The sequence below is a fragment of the Octodon degus genome, unplaced genomic scaffold (assembly GCF_000260255.1).
Source record: "Octodon degus isolate 3935 unplaced genomic scaffold, OctDeg1.0 scaffold00015, whole genome shotgun sequence".
Classification (NCBI taxonomy): Eukaryota; Metazoa; Chordata; class Mammalia; order Rodentia; family Octodontidae; genus Octodon; species Octodon degus.
The window spans coordinates 21,356,818-21,375,544 of NW_004524591.1; positions in this window are offsets into that span (position 1 = coordinate 21,356,818).

Genomic DNA, 18,727 nt, shown 5'->3' on the forward strand with positions numbered 1-18,727 from the left:
GCAGTGTATTATTTGTTGAAACTGTACTTTCGATTTGATTTAAAACTGTCTCATTGCTATATGTTTATCAATAAAACTTTGAAAAGAAAAAAAAAAGCAATTCTCACAACTGAGTTTTCTGCCATCTCTGGCACTGGCTCACCTTGTGGGAGTGGTATACGTGTGTGTGTGTGTGTGTGTGTGTGTGTGTGTGTGTGTCCAGGTTCATTAAGGCCCCTGATGTCCCGGCATTAGATTGCAGAAAAAAAGAAAATACATGATTTTGTAAGCCCTAATGTGGCGTTTCTCTGACTTTTCTGCTTTGCTTTATGCTGCAGGATCCTTCACACACGCAAGATCTTACTTACCTGGTCCATGTCTAGGTATTACAAAGTGACGCGTGGTGGAAATGAGGATAATGCCCAGAGCTTGGAATGCACAGGCTTCCTGCCCCCTCCGGGGTGCTTCCTGAGGAAGAAGGAGAGAAAGAAATAGGAGGATGGCTGGAGATGGTGCACTGGAGGCTCCTCCTTGTGCCCCCTACCCCTCCACACTGCCCACCTTCTGGTCCCTTGGGTGCACCATCAAGCTCTGCTGGAGGTTCTCTGGATGCTGCCAGATCCAGTCTCCCAGGAGTCTCCTGCCAGAGCACAGCTCCCAGAAGACAAGGCCAGGAAGGGAGACCTGTCAGTGTGAGCTGGGGTTTACATTAATACCACATTTTATAGGGACATCTTTGTGACTCAAATCACAAAATTCTCTGGAGACTTAAAGCAAACCAAGAAGGAGCTGCTGGCTCAGAATAAAATGGCTCGAGCAACCTTTTCTGCTTTCTTCTTAGTCTCAGGTCTGCTACATCTTCTTACTCCAGTGGCTGGGAGAGCCCTGTCTGGGGATGAGCCTGGAAGCCACTGATGAGGAAGAGCACATCTTTGCCTCAGTGTCTAGTCCAGAGTCATTATGATGACTTTCCTCTGGCCTTTCCACAGGTCTGCCTTACTCCACTAACCTGAAGAAAGCACCAGAAAGCAGGAAGGAAACGCACATTTCACAATCCTGGTGTCATCATTTCCATCATTAATACTACCAACAAGCCCTTTCTTGTTTCCAGGCAATTATCTTTCATGCAAATATCAATGTACTTCTTTACCCTGACATGGCTGTAAAGAACTGTAGCCCTCTGTCCTGCTAAGCTGAATTTTCTGAGTTGGTGTTCTCTGAAGTAACTACAGGGATGAGCTGACATTGTGGTTAGTTCTCTTTGACGTTTTATGCCCCAACTTTGAGGGAAAGCAGAAAGCGTGGGCTGATTAGTGCATTTGACCCCTCCAGTGAACCTCATCTTAGTGAGATATGAGCACCTGAACCTCGTTGAGGTCTGAAGCTTACAGATTATAACCCAAGGAAAAGTTATTGGAATCCTCATGAGTAAATTCCAATCTACCACTTCCGGCCAAGAGACATGTCTGCAATTGTGGGGAGCCAAGGGGTTCCAAAGTCTAGGAGAAACAAAGATCAACCAGAACAAAGGCCATGTCCTAGGGCCAAATCTAGGTTTTATTAATGTATGAGGACAGGAGTGGGTCCGGGTTGAGTGACTGTGAGAATGGTGGGGAGTACGGGAGTGCTGGGAGCTGGGCTGGTAGGAGGAACAGCAGCACCTGTGCAGTACGCAGAGAGCTATGCAGACGGAGTCCCAGCTTCTGGTAAATGGGTAGCCTCTAAGTCTGGAGGAATCTGCGTAACACAGTCTGTGGAAGTATCTTGTGCTTTAGGTCAGCTTCTTCAGCTCTGATGCTGCCCTTATTTGCCCCGGGACTTGCACTGCTTCTTCCTCAAAGCTCCATACCAGCTGACAGCATCTCTCAACCTAGCTCAAGGTTAGGAGGGAGTCTTGGGCTGGGCTGCCCAAGGACTGGCCACTTTGCTTTAAAGTCTAGGAGTCCATACCTCTCCCAGAAAATTTGCATTGCTTGTAGCCATTTGAGGGGGTTGAGCAGCTCCACAGACAGCTCCATACATATTAGGTATCTCCAGTAAGGCAAAGGTGACCTGACACAGAGGCAACTTGCCTTCTCTTGGGGGAGGGCATCCTGGTGGTCCTCCACATCATTGAATCCTGCTCTGAGCACTCCTAGGAATAAAGGACCATGGTTCTTTTACTGATTGAACCTCTGCTTGCTCTTTCCCAGTTCCTTTTCTTGTGGGAAAAGGATCTATTGAGAGGGAAGCCTGGTTTCCTGTGTGGCATCTGCGTTAGAAAATTATCTTCCATTTTTGTACCACAAAAACTCCTGATTCACTTTGGAAACAGTGGCACCCGACACACTATTTGATGGTTGGTGGTCAGTATTGAGGACGGTAACACTTTGGCTTGATTTGTTCTCGACTCTGAGTTTAGTACTGTGTTCTGAAGATTATGAAAGACTTGTAGAAGTCTAACCTCTGAAATAGTAGCCTTCTACCCTCTTTTCCATCACTCTGTTCTCCTGAATCATCCTGAGAGCACAGAAAAGTGCCTAAGTTGAGGACTACTTATGTACTATGTGAAACTGCTGTCACATTCGTCCAGTAGAGACCTGAGATTGCAGACCCAGGGTGGTGTGTTAGAATGAGAACTAGGTAAAGTTTTAGAAAATGCATTTTATAATCCAGATGTTTTTATTTACTGGAGGCGTGATCTTAAACTCTTCTTTTTCATTTACATTGGTGTGAATGTTAAATGTTCAAATGAGATTATCTATGTAAGAGTGTTTGAAATTTACACAGCAGAACTCCTATCTAGGTGAGTATTGTGTATAATAATTTAAAATTAAGGCAGAACACACGCAACTCAAAACGTATTGTTGTGGCTTCTCAGATAATATAGAAAATCAAAAGTTAAATCTAACTCATTTGGACAGGTAGCTGAAGTAGAAAACAAGCTCATGTGGAGAGGAGAAAAACCACTCTTGAACAGATAAATAACATTAGAGTGAAGCAGTTGGTGGGGGGGTTGTGTTGTGTTTCCAGGCTTGACTGGTTCTGAAACTGCCACTGTACACTTCTCCAAAAATACAGGGGCAAAAATTTAAGTACATAAATACAACAACAAAAACACATTTGAGGAAAGTAGAATAAGATACCATCAAAGTTATATTGGCAAACATTTTTAAAATAGATTGTTTTGTGTCCATTCAAATAAGATTATATCCCACAGTTTTGAAAAATTTCAGACTCACAAATGTCTGAAACTCGTGGATGTGGAAACTAGCCCAGAAATTGGTCAGAGGTGTGAAGAGGAAGTTCTGAGAGACTCTGTACATCTGCGTATGTGTGTCATTTAAAAATTACTAAGTGTTAGAAGTCCACGTGACCTAGGAAAGCAACTAACTTAACCATTTTGTGATCCATGTAGCAAACCTTGTTATAGATGGAAACTGATATCCAGGCCAACCTGTAAATCTGTACTGTCCAGTATGCCAGACCCATGAGGTGAACGCTAGCCACATGAGGCCCCTGAGGACTCCAAGTAGGGCTAGAGTGATAAAAATTGAATTTCGATTTTGATTTCATGTTAATTAATTTAAATTTTAAAACGGATTTTTTTGGTTCAGTTACGGGAAAATTTTAAGCACATTTAGTGTAATTTGGCTATGTTAACCTTACTTTTTTTACTGTTAGTCTAAATACAGATCAATTATTTCAAAGGGAAATTTAGCATCTAAATTGAGATCTGTTATAAGTATAAAGTACACATCAAATTTTAAGACAATATGAAAATATATGCGAGTATTTCATTGATTTTTATGTGGGTCACTTGTTGAAATAGAATTTTAAATATGTACGATGGCCTGTGGATGTGGCCCAGTGGTAGATTGCCTTCCTTCCATATTGTGGACCCTGGGTTCATTCACAAACGTCATAAAAATATTTTTTAAATATTTTGAATATGTTAATTAAATAAATTAATATATTTAAATATATTAAGACTATTGAAACTAATTATAGCTATTTGTTTACAATTTGTTTTAATGTGACTACTAAAAATTTAATTACATATATGCTTAGCTTATCGACTTGTTTGACAGTGCCACTGCAAAGAATAAGACAGATGAGGTTAAAAATATCATCGCTTGACTTGGGGTCTCTTGGCTTTTGCTCTGAACCATGTTGTTTCTTTTTTTTTTTTTGCATAAAAAACACAGGGTTAATAAAAATAGCTGCCATTCATTCAGTACTTTTTACATGAATCTCTTAACAGTGTAGGAAAATCTTACCCACCGTTCAAAGCAATTTTTTTTTAAATTTATGTATTTGGTACAGGGTCTCACTATGCAGCTCAGACTCATAGTGATCCTTCTGTTTTCAGCCTCCCCAGCACTGGGACCACGCCTGGACTTGAACCCTGGTCCCTGCGCTTGTCTAAGAAGGTGCTTAGTCTCCTGAGTTATCTCATTGGTCCTGAGCAAAAGAATTTTTAAGCTCAATGTATCTTAAAAAGACACTGCTGAAGCTAAAATACAGCCACAGACTATCAATCTTAAATTCTATGCTATGATCCATCACATTATACCAAACTTTTGAAGTCACTATTCTGTAAAACAAAATTGAAATAAATGGTCATGAATACGTAGACAAAGTTATGCTAATAATCTAATCTTTAAACACTTCATGAAGCTTTTGTCTGAAGGAGACTGGCAGTATGACTACTTAATAGTTATCCTGCTAATTAGCCTTCAACTATTCGTATAGCACATAAGTGAACCATGTTGTTTCTCTGGAATGCTTTTACTTCCTCCATTATCTCTGCAAAAGCTGGATGTGGGCTTTCATCACAAGTAATACTGAGTTTTGGTTTATTTGTTTGTTTTGAAAGAGAGTGACTCCGCTTGCTCTCTTGTGCATTTTCCTTTGCTGGCTCCTTATTCCCCATTGCTTTCAGTGAGCCCCACTAACCCTGACTCTTCCTTTTATTGTCTGCATTGTTGCCATGAAGTTCGCCAGCATTCCTACAGAAAGAAGATATGATTGTGCCTCTGGAACTCAATCATGGCCATGCAAGTTGCTGTGGCAAGCAAAACTTCTGGGCAAAGGCCATGTCTCTCTTTTGTTAAGTTAGTACATGTCTGTTATATATAATGTGTATTTTCCTTGTGTGTAGCTGGCTCATATAGATTATATATTTTAATCACTCTTTTTTCATACTCTTTCCCTTTAAAGTCAACAACTTCTAATATTGCCAGTCTTACAGATAACCCACTACTCTTATGGTATATCTATAGTAGCAATGAGACAGTTTCAAAGCAGGTGAGTAGGACAGGAACAATAATTAATACATTGCATATTGTTGTTTTCATAGTAGTTATTCATAGCACAAGATGCAGACATGATATCCTGTCTAAACACTATTAGTACAAATCTTTCTTCTCATTAAATTATGAGAAAGTAGCTGTATATCTAGCCTAACTATTTTGTATATACAGATACAAAATGGTCCTTCATTTCTGTGCCCTTTTTTGTTTAGTTTTGTCAGAGAAGGGTATTCCATTGCCATTTAAATGTTGTAGGTGCATGAATTCAGCAAAATAATGCCATATAGTCCAGTAGTTCATAATAGTAGTGGGTTATCCGTAGGACTGGCAATGTCAGAAGTTGTTGACTTGAGCCTTTTACAGCTCAGCATATTAATATGGCTTTACTTTTTATACCTTGTTTTATAATTTTCTGTTGGATGGTTAAGACCAAGATAAAGCAAGACCTATATAACAAGAAATGTAACTTCTGTATCTGACAAGGTCAGTCAAATCCCCTCAGGATTTACCCTGAAACCCTGTACTGCAGTTTGTAGATCTTTTGTCAGTGTCTGCATGTGGATGAGTCATGGCCATTGCTTGACCAATTTGCACTCTGTGAAAGCCTGAGAGAATGGTTTCTCTCCACATGACTCTCCTTAGGCATACTGACATCATCGATCACTTTCCTCTGTGGCCCCATAATCTCTTTGATCAGAAAATTTGGGACATTACTGAGTTACTGAATGTTACAGTACAGGTACTCTTATGTCCTGAGTCCTTACTGACCTTGAACTCCTTCCATCCATTTCATGATGCACTTCTTTCTCTTTCTCTCTCTTTGGTACATGTTTGTAACCTACAATGTTCACATTCCTGTGTCTAGTCTATGTCTTGGGAGTGGAGATTCTAGAGCTGCATGGGCTTTGCCGTGTTTTATTTTCTCTGCCATAAGCCCTGGGGGAGATTGCAAGGCCTCAGCTGGAGCTGATCCTTCACAAGAGGTCCTGGGTGAAGATGGCTGCAGCTAGAGGCATGAGTGAGAGCAGCTTCTTGTGTGGGTAGCCCCCCGAGAGGTGGGTCTGTGTGCTCCTGCAGCATATCCCAGTCCTCATGATCATGAACATTGGAAAAGAAGAGGAGATGGGTACTCTTGTCAAGGCAGTAATTATTATTCTTTCATAGAGGTTTGTGTAGACATAGCAAGACAGGCTCCATCTGAATGACTTTGCATAAGTCCAAGAGGAAAAGTGAGGAATTTTCAGGGACCAAAACCTCTCCTTAAGATGACCATCATCAGACTGAGTTTTTCTTTCTCAGGGTAAAGTGACTACTTTTGTACTCGCATAGCTAGAGGTAAAAGACCCCAAAAGACAGATAGAGTATGGCTAATAAAGATTGTGTGATTTTAATGACAATTTGATCTTGATGGTGAGGAGGCGTCCTGCCAAGTTCTCTTGATGGTAGGGGTTGTACCTATTGCTGCTTTGGGGATGCATGAAGTGCTTTATTTTCTCCATATCTCTTTTTGAAAATGATATTTGAAACAATGATGAAAGGAACAATAAAATTGGTGACTCAGAAGTGTTTTTATTTCATCTGAGTATTAATTGTTCATGAGGTAAAAATTCATGAACAAACTTTCCAGAAAGAAACAAAGTAGTAAAAATGTCTCCCTCTCTCCTCAGTACCGCCTGGTTCTGTTCCTCAGAAGTATTACTTTTATTATCTTTTATCATCCAGATGTTTTTAATGGCTACATCAGATGCAGATATAGTAACAGATGTGCTTAGAAGTACAGTTATGCTTGAATACTATTTTTTAAAAACATAATGGAATCATACTCTGTAAACCCTTCTGTGATTTGCTCTTTTCAAACTGCAATTGACCTCAGGCGCCCTGCAGTGAATGCTTCCCACCAACTACATCATGTTTTTCTGCCTGCACAAACTACAATTTATTTAATCTCTTTTGGATGGTCATTTAGGTTGTTTCCAGTATTTTTACCTTTATTTAAAAAAATATAATGAACACTTTTCTCTGTCTTCCATCTCTATATCATACTATGTAGGCTTTTTTTCTCTTGTGTTAATAGGTGTACATGAGAAATATAAAAAGCAAAAGAAAAAAAAGAAGAGCGCAGGGGCTGGAGTTTCAATCCCTGGGCCTGCCATGTTTGCCCCGCCCCCCAGGGCACTCTGAGACAGAAACTGAGACTGGGCATGGTGGCGTGCCCCTGTAATCCCAGCTCTTGGGAGGTTGTAAACAGGTGAATCATTATGAGTCTGATCTAGTAGTGAAACCCTGAACACCGTGTAGACTCTTCCCTGAAATACAAATAAAAGAGAGAGAGAGAGAAATATAAAAAGGGAGTTCCAATAAATAATACCTTTCAGAAATATTAAATAAATATTGTCAAACTGTATTGCAAAATCTAAATGAACATATTATCTTTTGGTACTCTCAAGAGTTATGATGTCTTCTAATTTCTGCCACTATGGTTTATGAGTGGTAATGATATCTTATTTGATATAATCTGCTTGTACTATATGTACATACAAACTTTACATCATACATTTATTGAACATCAAAAAGCAAAAGAATGGTAAAGGTACTCTTACCTCTGGAAATGACTTCAACTCAAAGGCTGAGTCCTGGACTTCTTTGGAGAATGACTGTAGACCTTCTACAGTGAGATGCAGTGTGTATTTACTTCTGCATGTCCAGCAGTTCACTCAGCACATGGAAGATATTCCTTCAGTGATTGTTTAACCAATGAACACAATACTGATACAACAGTGTAAGTAAAAAGCTAGAAAAGTAGGACAATTTCAAAAGAATTAAAAGTAAGATGTTCCAATAAAAGATTTTAAAAGAAAACTTTACAAGTTATAGGCAGGGTCTGTTGAATACGTGGTGACCACTGCAGTGATACAAGGTCTCATTGTTGGAAGGTCTTACACTTAGTTGACAGCTTGGAATTGTTCATAATTTTAAATGAACATTTTTGTTTTGTAATGGACATTTTCATTATAAAGATGTTTTTTTGTAATGGACCTTCAAATTGTTTAGCCATTATTGGGTATAGAAGGTAAAAGTAAGTGGGAAATTATGTATTTAGAAAAAGGTTGTTAGGATAAAGTTGTACTTAAGGGTAATATCTGAAAGAAAGAGAAGTTGGGCCTTTTACATCTTATTCATATGCTGATACTTACACTGAAATAAACCAGTACCTACAATCCCTTGTAATCTTTGTGTTTTGATTAGGAAATAGGCAGATAGGTGACCTGTAGCAATTTTGGATTTACTTTTATAATTCTATCAGAAAAACCTTAGTGTAAGCATCTGTCTATTAAGAGAAGTGACAAGAAATAGAAAAAGGAAATTAGAGAGTTGTCTGCATTGGCAGATTATAATCTAGGCTTCAAGTACTATGATTACAATAGAAAGAACTGCCGTATGTGCAGAGTAAGTGTTTCACTCACATGGAATTTAACAGCAGGTTTATATTACTCTTTTGGTGATTCTTATTTACATCAGGAAGTAAAAGGAAACTGACATTAAGACTAAAATTTAGTAAGTGATAAAATGGTATCCATTCCTAAATAGTCATCATTTTATATTTTGACACATACATTCACAATACACCGATGCATCCATATGTTATATAGCATATTAATTTGGAAGTGGCAACACCTTGTGCCAAGCTTCTTGGTAAAGGAAAGAACATGGTAAATTCAGGTTGTTCACTGACCAAAGAAACATCAAAACAGGACCAAATTCTTAGGGTGAAGTTCACAGATTGATTTCAGAAGAACACAGAAAGTTGAATTCCAAACGGCTTAGATGTACTTAAAAGATTAATAAGTAATTCTTTGAATACATGCCATTGGAGACAAAAGAAATGTCTGGTCTGGAGACATAAATTTGAAAGTGACTTATGTATTTAATTGGTGACTGAATTCTTGGCCAACAAAGAGATCATCTTAGCAAAGAAAACATGAGAGGAAGAAGAAAACAGATTAGGAATTGATCTTTGCAGAATGGCTACGTCTGCCTATGACTAAGAAGGAAAGGAGGGCAGGAAGTGGGAGGAAAATCTGAACTGGGTTTCGAATAGATGCCAAGGGAAGAGATTATTTTAGGAAGAAGAGATGGTTAGTCATGCCAAAAGTACTGACAAATTCAATAAAAGAACAGACGTGTCAGATGTTATCAATGTTGAAGGAGCTCTTTGGGGACAGCCACTGAGAGTGATTTGAGGAAGGAATGAGATATGAGATGAGGATAGTGAAAATGCACACTTTGGTTGTTGCTCTTTCACTCCTCTCCCTTTTCCTTTTATCCAAAGTGCAAAGAATGGTGCTAAGGGAGTCTCCATCTTGCTCACTGCCTTGGTTGTGAGAGATTGAGATGGATCACGCAGTGCCTAGGAAGAGCCCACTTTCTTATTAAGGAAAAGAAGGCAAAGTAGAAAACGTGACTTGCGGGGCTTCCAGCCCTGCTCTAAGACTCAGCCTGGGAGGAGGAATACTTGGGGTCAGGGGAGACTCTGAGTGAGTAGTGGGATCCCTGCAATGAGCCTGGAGCAGGATTCAGCATCTTCCATGGGGGGAGACTTAACCTAAGTGCTTGTGCTGAGACTCCACTAAGAGAAAAGTGTGACTAGTACACTCCCCTTGGAGAGGCCACATACCTTGTAGAATTAATGCAAAGCCTGAGTGATTTTTGAATTTTTGATCACTTGAATGAATGCAAAGCTATGTGTTCTGATTGTTACCAATGACCAGAGCCTACGGAGGGCTAGGTCTCTGAATGGAGGTCTCAGGGGTAGTCTTCTGTCTCTGCCTCCAGCTGAGGCAATGGACACCATCCCACAAACACACAAACAAGACTGGGAAGAAAACATCTGAGAACATAAGTCTGTGTTCTGCTCCCTTGTCACCTCAGCCAAGCTACTGAACATTTCTGCCTCAGTTTCCTCATCTTCACAATGGCACTCAGCAATAGAACTACCTCATCAAATTGATGGAAAAATTAAGTGACCTAATATCTGAGAAGTGCCTTCGTATTACCTAGAATGTAGTTAGCCCTCAAAGAAATAGACTGTTGTTATTTTTATTTCTCCTAGATACTTGTGAACAGCATGACTGAACTACATGGTATTTCTAGCATGAGACATTAATTCATTAATCGTACATACATTTTAATAACTCTCATTCTTGTGGTCCTCCTTTAAAAGATCTTTTTTGTTTTCAAGTCTACTGGAGCCTTCAAAATAATGCAAGTGGTTTGAAATGCTTCTCATTTCTGAGTGGGTCTGAGAATGGTTAGTAGAGAGGAACCCCAGACAGGAATCGAGTGGGAGAGTAGAAGGTGAGGGAGAACCATACCTTCTTCTTCAAGCTCATAGTGGTCTGTTCAGTGTTCAGCCTCTGTCCCTTAAAGGTCATGTGACATGGAGGCAAACTATCTGTTGCTGCTATTGATGTCATTGTCACTGACTTTTAAGCAATTTGTACAGTTGGAGTCTGTCTTCAGTCACTTGACCTGAGGGCATGTGTACAGGGAAATGGAAAGGCAGAATGACTTGAAAATGGCTCTATTAAAAATCAACTTACAGAGTTGTTGCTACAAGAGATGTTAGAGGTGTCTCTGTGTACCAACTACAGTTAGAGCTTGGAGGCTATGATTGGAGTGTTTAGGGAAAGAAAGGGAAAAAAATATCTGATCTACTTTGATGGTCAGACAGAACACTCAAGATTAATTACTAAACACTAAAGATAGCTACTCAACCCAGATTTGTTGGTCTTTGGAAATTTGCATTTATGAAATTTGTATTTTAAGAGTGATAGATTTGATCCTTTTTAATATTGTCGAGTGAAAGTAATATTCATGTTAAGCTACGGTACTTCCAAGCACCAGCTAATTTCCTCTTAGCACCCCCACCTCTGAATAAGGGAGCTACAGCAGCATTTAGCAAAGCTAAATCTTCAGATGCAGAGGGGAAGCCAGGTCACAGTGAATTCCATGGGGAGCAATCCAAGCCCAGACACAGGCGAAGGCAGAGAAAGAAGGCAAGAATGGCTCAAATTCTGAGGCTCTACATTGGCAGAGAGCCGTTCTCACAGGAGCCATCTTAGCTGCAGTGACCTAGGAGGCGGGTGGCAGAGAGAGTGTGTGGCCACTCTCTTCTTGGCACTGGGTCTCCTAACTCAACTTTTCCACATTTAATTTACCTGGAGAATAGATGTTACAGGGCCATTTTCAAAATGAGAAAATGGAGGCTCAAAGCTGGGGATTTGGCAGGAATGAGAAGGGGGTGGGGTTAAGGCTTAAATCATTCTACCTCAGGATGGATGGAAATTTTCTTTTCCCCTCTAATTGCCCCAGTCCCAGTCCTTTCTTACAACTCTTGAAGGTATTTTTAAACCAGAAGGTTACAGAGGCAAATCACACACAGTGGCTGAATCTGTATCAGAGGATAAGAGCTCTCTGCCATTGACTCTCCAATTAACCCAGGTGTAATCAGTATATTCCTGCTGACATAATCTGCCATGTCTGCCCCAGTGTAATTAATTAATCAACTGATATCTCTCTTCCTTATGAAAGAGCACAAACTGTTTAACAAGCTAAAAATATTATAGAATCAATGAAAGGGAGCAGAATAAGCCATGAGGAAAAGCTAAAGAAAGATGGCACTTCTTACATGTTTGACTAAGGGCATGGTATCGCTCTTCTCAGGACTGAGGTTCTTCTTCCTTTGCCAGAGTCTCACATATTCTTCTGCCTGGGATCCACCCAGTTCTGGTCCACAGTGGGCTTTAAAGAGTTATAGCTTTATTGTAGGCTGCTCCCTACTTCCTTAAATAGGAGACTTATAACCAGCCATACTGCCATTATCACTTGATAAACAAGCTCAAAGTTCCAAATTTCCCACTTGCTGTTGAAATGCTGGCCATGAAAACAATTCTTCTAATATCTTTTTTATGTGTGTATATAAAACATTTGCAGATCTGAACATACATCACATACACCATTCTTGCTCCATATTGTTTCCCCCCACGTTGCATTGTTACATCAAGTGAAATTCTACAAAAGCAATCGAAACAATTTTAATTGATTTTTTTTAAATTATGAAACAAATGTAATCATCTGTGTCTTGGTTACTTTTTCCTTGTTTCTGGGACAAAATACCCAACATGTAGAATTAAGGAAGAACAGGCTTATTTAGCTCACAGTTAGTGGAGGTTTCAGTCCATGATCAGCTGGCTCCAAGGCAGAGTAGCGCATAGGAGAGAGAAGGCATTCATGGAGATGGAAAGCAGCAAAGAGCAAAGGGAGGAGGAGGAGGACCTGAGGCAGCTAACAAGCCTCTCTCCTCGCCTTACATTTGTATGTAGATTATCTGCCTCAGGCAAGTGTAGCACTCACACCCATAATCCTAGTACTGGATCAAGAATTCATCACAGACTCTAGAAGCCTCCCCATGACTGCATGAGGCTGGGGGTGGGTCCCCTATACACAAACCATAACAATATGGAAGTATCCCAGGGATATACAAGGGCCCAGGCTGATGCTGCCTTCACCTAGCTGCATTTCATTCCCAGCACACGTCATACAAACATGCTTGCCAAGACTAAACAGGAGCTATTGCTAGGAAGATAAAGTTCCAACTCCATGGCATCCGTCCTTTGCTGCCAGTGTACTGTGCCTGACTTGCTGAAATTAATGCAACTGATCTTAACTTAAAACTGGATTTCTGGGCTGTAGAGGTAACTCAGTGGATTAAAACGACTGTGTAGGCAAACTTAGGCAAGTGTAGGGACAAAGGCTTGATCCCGGGCACCACATGCCAAGCCAACCCTGCCCCCAGAGCGGGCTGAGCCAGCCACAAAAACAAAACAAAACAAAACAAAACAAAACAAAACAAAACCAAAACCAACCAAACAAACAAACAAACAAAACAAACCAAAACTGGATTCTTTCCCTAGCCAGAAATTTGACTCCCTTGATAGTTTTTGACTATGAAAATGCCCCCTTTCCCAGCACTGGCTAATAATAGTCAGTTTTGCTGCATGGCCATTTATTTCATAAGGACCATAACATTATGAAACTGGAGGGACCAGTCTACCAGTTCAGTCTACTCTTGGGCCTTTCAGGGTGAGGCATATGACCTATCACATCACCTTGTCCAAGTAACCTGATAAAGGCAAACTCCAAGCAACAGCACACCTTAGACTGCCCGGGGTCTACAATCACTTGTCCTGCCCCTGAACTATGGGCTTCAAATCCTGGACCCTGCAATTGACTTGGATCTCTGCTTCTGGCATTTTTTTAACCAACAAAGACATGACTTGTTATATTTCACAGTCTTTTGGTTGGTTCACATATATAGTTTTCTGTGTTTTCACTTATGCTGTGAGTTTCTAACACCTTAACCTCATGGTCTATGGCATTTCAACTCTGGCCAAGGTGATCCAATTCTAACTTTTCTCCAGTTGCAGAGTCTAATATTTTGTGTATAAATAGTGGAGCCTTCAAAATTTACACTGAAGCAAAGCATGAAGTTCCAGGCAATCTCCCACTGTGGTGGGAAAGAAGGCAGCCCACATTATTCTGCAAGGGAGTGACATGGCTCTGGTATAGCTGATGCTGACTTTATTTTACCTACTGCTTTGACTATCACTGCTAAAAATGTACCTACTTCTGCTCTCAAAGTAATTCGGGGTGACCCTAGTATATTTTCAGCCTGAAAAACCCCAGATAAAGGATGGGGAGTATGACCTGGTTTGCCAGGCAGAATGCTCTGGCAGAAAAAGGCAGAAATGATAGTGCCTCTGAGAAAGTTTCTCAAAGCCCTGTTTCTCTGCCTATTGTTTGCAGAGTTAACACAGAGTTTTGCCATGCGAGCATCAGGAGAGGTACTCAGAGATCAGAGAATTCCTTCAGGGAGGTCCCTGTGAGCACATGAGTCAATGGCCAACCTTTCTCCTATACTCTGTCTTTGACCCAGGTAGGCTACTTCTAGGAATTTGTGCCGTAAGAAATTTTTGGACAAGTATACAAAGGAGTGACTGGTAACTGCAAGGATGCGTATGGCAGAGTTGGCCATAAAAACCAAAGACACTTAAAGAGGGAGAGGGGGGAAAAACAGAGAGAGGAGAGAATTTAAATGTTCCACAATATGGAATTGGTTAAATAAACCATGGTCCATCTGTAAATGAAATACTATAATGCTGTGCAACTTTTAAAATGATTTAAATGCAGCTTCTTCCCTGGAATATGTTCTTGTTATATTGTTAAATTAGAAAAAACAGGTTACCAAACAGTCTCCTTTTAAGGATGTGCATTAAATGTTAACGGTGGTTAGCTGTGGGTGGTGTGATTTCAGATGACTTTTAAAAATTATTTTTGTTTGTATGCCTTTTAAAAAATCATCTACAAAAACATGCATTGCTTCTGTAATTACAAATGACAATCAAAGGAGAAGCCAGAGTGGAATGATGGCCATTCTAACACTGCTTTAAACGTGTGAGGAGAGAGAGGCACCTAGACACATGGACACATTGACCTTTCTTTGAAATATTTTGTCTCCAGATTAGGATAAGCAGAGAAATCTGTCTGAGGGCCTCCTACACACCGCCTCTGCTGCTGTAAATTGCTGCTGTTGGAGTCATGGGCCCACAGATCTGGAAGTGAGCTTCCCAGAACCCCACAGGGAGGTGCCTGCTAGTTAGCAGCAGTCTCTGCCCAGCACTATCAGAGAACAAAGCAGGAAATGCGACGGGTCCCTCAGCACTTCCGCTTGTGGGACACTAACAGGTCCTTTTTGGATCTCAGGAGGGTGCTCTTACTCTCCAATCTAGTGATATCAGGGAGCCATCCCCACTGACTTAGGCAAGCCCGGGAAAAATGATCTGGGACAAGTTCGAAGCACAGCTTCATGTGCTCCATCCCAAGGGAGTCCACATCGCTGAGGCTGATGCTTAGAAGTCTGTATGTTTAGAAAGCTACTCTTGCAGCTCTTCACATGAAAAGGTGGCAGGTAGCCAGGCCACTCATGTACCCCATCCTCTCAGTGTTCCTGCCAGCTCCCCACCACTGGGCTAATTTCCTTCTCTCTGGAGTCGGTGGCAGCACGGTTGGGAATTTGAACCCACAGAACCCCATGACCAGCTCTTTGAGCTCCTTTCTTCATTTGTTCTCACTGGGGCACACTGCTGCAAAATGAACACAGCCACCACTCCCCAGGATTCTGCACATAGCGGATCAGGTACTTGAGTAGTGATCATGCAGCAGCACAGTGGGCGATCAGGAGAGAGACCCTAAGGGACATCATCCCGGGCCTGAGGATGTGGCAGACTCAGGACTGGTAAGAAAAATCTGTATGCCTAGAACACCAGCTGTAAGGAAGACAAGAGACTTGAAGTCAGTACAGAGATCGGGCAACCCCATTTACAGCTGGGAATACAGAGGAAATTGGAATTAAAATAATTTGCTATTGTTACCATCTCTTCACCAGTAGAACATTAGCTATGGTTCTGCAACCCAGCCAGACTGCCATCTTTGGCTCTGCAGCTCTAGAGAAAGGGATCTCTTGCTGCATTAGATCCTATGCAGAGGACATGCTTGTGTGTGTGTGGTGTGTGTGTGTGCACACTGAGGACCTGATGAACTCCTGACACACTTCCATTACATGTAAGATGACAAGTCCTGGTCCCTACTAACAAGAGGCAGAGAGAGGCCAGGAAGGGAACCCAGGCAAGGAGCTGAAATCAAAGATTTCATCATTACCGAGAGAAGAATGCCTTTGTAAAGGACAATGGGAAAACAACGCAATGAGGAGGCCGTGGGATGCCACTGCCAGGAAGGCATCCAAAGTGATGACAGCCATATTTTAGGAACTCTGCTCCACTCGCACATTTGTTACTTAGATGCACTGACAAACCCCACCCTGGAGATCATCCACATTCCTTCTGAGGCCTGTCTGTTAAGGCTTTACAACAACAAGAAGCGAGGGGCTTGGCAAAAACACTAGGTTTTTGGTGCGATGAAAACTAGGCAGTGTGCATTAATGAAATCATTCAGTGCCTTTCTTGTAGGATTGCAGAACATTCTCAATCGCCCCTTGGTATACCAGCTGCCTCTGTGCATTCTCTCTCCAAGAAGTTACTCCATTACCCCATCATCAGTGTCTGCCCCACCTGACCTCTGCTGTCAGTGTCTTATTTTGCTAAAATGTTTATTAGAGGTGGGTGGGAGGAGAGGGAGGGGAAAGGGAAGTAAAAAGGATCAAAATGTAATACCTGTAAGCACCAATTCTTTGCACTGAATGTATTTATTATACATTGAAAACATGCACTAATAATAAATGAAAATAGGGCTGGCCAGATAGCTCAGTGGATTAAAGTGCCTGCTTAGGCACATGCAGAGGTTGGAGGTTCAATCCCTGGCCTACTGTGCTGGCCTCGCCCCCAGGGATGTGCTGAGCCGGCGAATGCGACTGGGCATGGTGGCGTGCACCTGTAATCCCAGTGCTTGGGAATCTGAAAACAGGATAATCACTACAAGTCCAATCTATGTAGTGAGACCCTGTAGACCCTGCACTAAATACAAAAATAAAGAAATGAATGATGATAAACACACCCTAAAGAAATTTGCTATAATAGAACAAATGGCCCCAATGAGGTGATATCTGAATTGAAATAGGGATCTCAATGACTCAATTATGAGAAATGAGGAATGAAAACAGTGTGACCCCATGGCCCCCAGGTCATGTAGCCTATCTCTGACAATGCCAGCCTTGTTAAAAAGGCCACAGGTCAGCACCAAGAGCACTTGCTCAGAGGGACTTTCCGGTTAAAAGTTTCCCCAGGCAGAACCTTAATGCACAAGTCCCTCACTAGTGTTGCAGGAGCCTTGATAGAGCCCTGTGAGAGAATCTGTTCCTCAATGTACGTTTCAAATCTTCCAAGGGCAAGAAGGTTATTATCTCTGCTTAAGAGAGGAAGGGAGTGAGACATCTACAATGAGGTCTCACATCAAAAGCCCTGGATTCAGCGGATCGGACCCTCAACTTTCTAATCTTTAAAATGGAGATGAATATGAATATGCTATACAAATTATGCAAAAATCAACCATTTATCCGGAATGTCAGGCATTGAGTCAGGTAAACAATAGGTGCTCAGAAAACAGCTTCTTCTCTTGACTCGCTGGCCCAAAGTTACTTTTCTGGAAAATGGCAGAGCCAGGTGTTCCAAGAGCCAGTTCAGGAATCGTTCGCTGCATTCCTTTCCGCTTGGTCCGCATTGTCTCAGAGCCACTGGGAACGAACTTCAGATCCCATATGGAGCCTCCAAGAACCACCTTCATGACAGACATTCCTGCAGAATTAATTTGCAGCCTTGCTGAGGTGAGGTGGCGGTGGATGTGAGTGATTTTTTATAGTGTTACAATAATTTATCATCTTCTCTTCAGCAGCCGTACTCTGGCTGGCAGCTCTAAAAACCCTACAGTCGACGAGAGAGCAGTGAACAGAAATATTTTCAAGAGCAGATGGGACGTACCTTCAAAACGCAGGATTGTCCCACTGAAACTGGGACATCTGGCAACCCTAAAAAAGCCCAAACTAGATGAAATAAAAATTATGAGATGGAGAAGCCGAAAAATATGTCTTTGCATTGATTAGCAGGGAATGTAATTAATCTCCTTCAACTCCCTTTTCAGTCCTGTGGTGTAAAACAAGGAGAAATCGCAGTCTTCACTGGGTCCCCCTGTGACAATTCTTATGTGATAATTTCAAAGGAGTGTGAGTTTTAAAACTTCACAGTAATGCCTCCCCTCCTCCTGCCTGGAACTGTCCAGGGAGCTATCAGATTCACGCCTACATTTCCTCAGCGCAGGGCTTGCCTATTAGCCTGGCCAACACTGAAGCCGAAGCTTCAGCTGATGGCAATCATCAGATTTTACATTTTTATTAGAAAACTAAAGAAATAAATCTTCATTTTTCATTAGGTGGTTTTATTCTCTGTCTGTCTCTGTCTGTCTGTCTGTCTGTCTGTCTCTGTCCGTCTGTCTCTGTCTGTCTGTTTGTCTCATCTCTGTCTCTGTCTCTGTCTGTCTGTCTGTCTGTCTCTATCTCTGTCTCTCTGTCTCTGTCTGTCTGTCTGTCTATCTATCTATCTATCTATCTATCTATCTATCTATCTATCTATCTATCATCTATCTCTATCACTCTGTGCTTTGAACCCAGGGCCACATGCATGCTAAGCACATAGCTTGCTACTGAGCTATACCTCAAGCCCTAATTTCTTCTTTTCTAGAATGAAAAATCAGGAGAGGGAGAGAAACCTGCCCAAGGGGAAGGAGAGCCTCTTGCTCCCTCCATTTCCCCTTCACCTTTGGTCTCAGCTCCCAGAATCTCGCCATGCTCCTGTCAGAACTTGCCTCCCCTTTCAGCTCTCAGGCTGGTT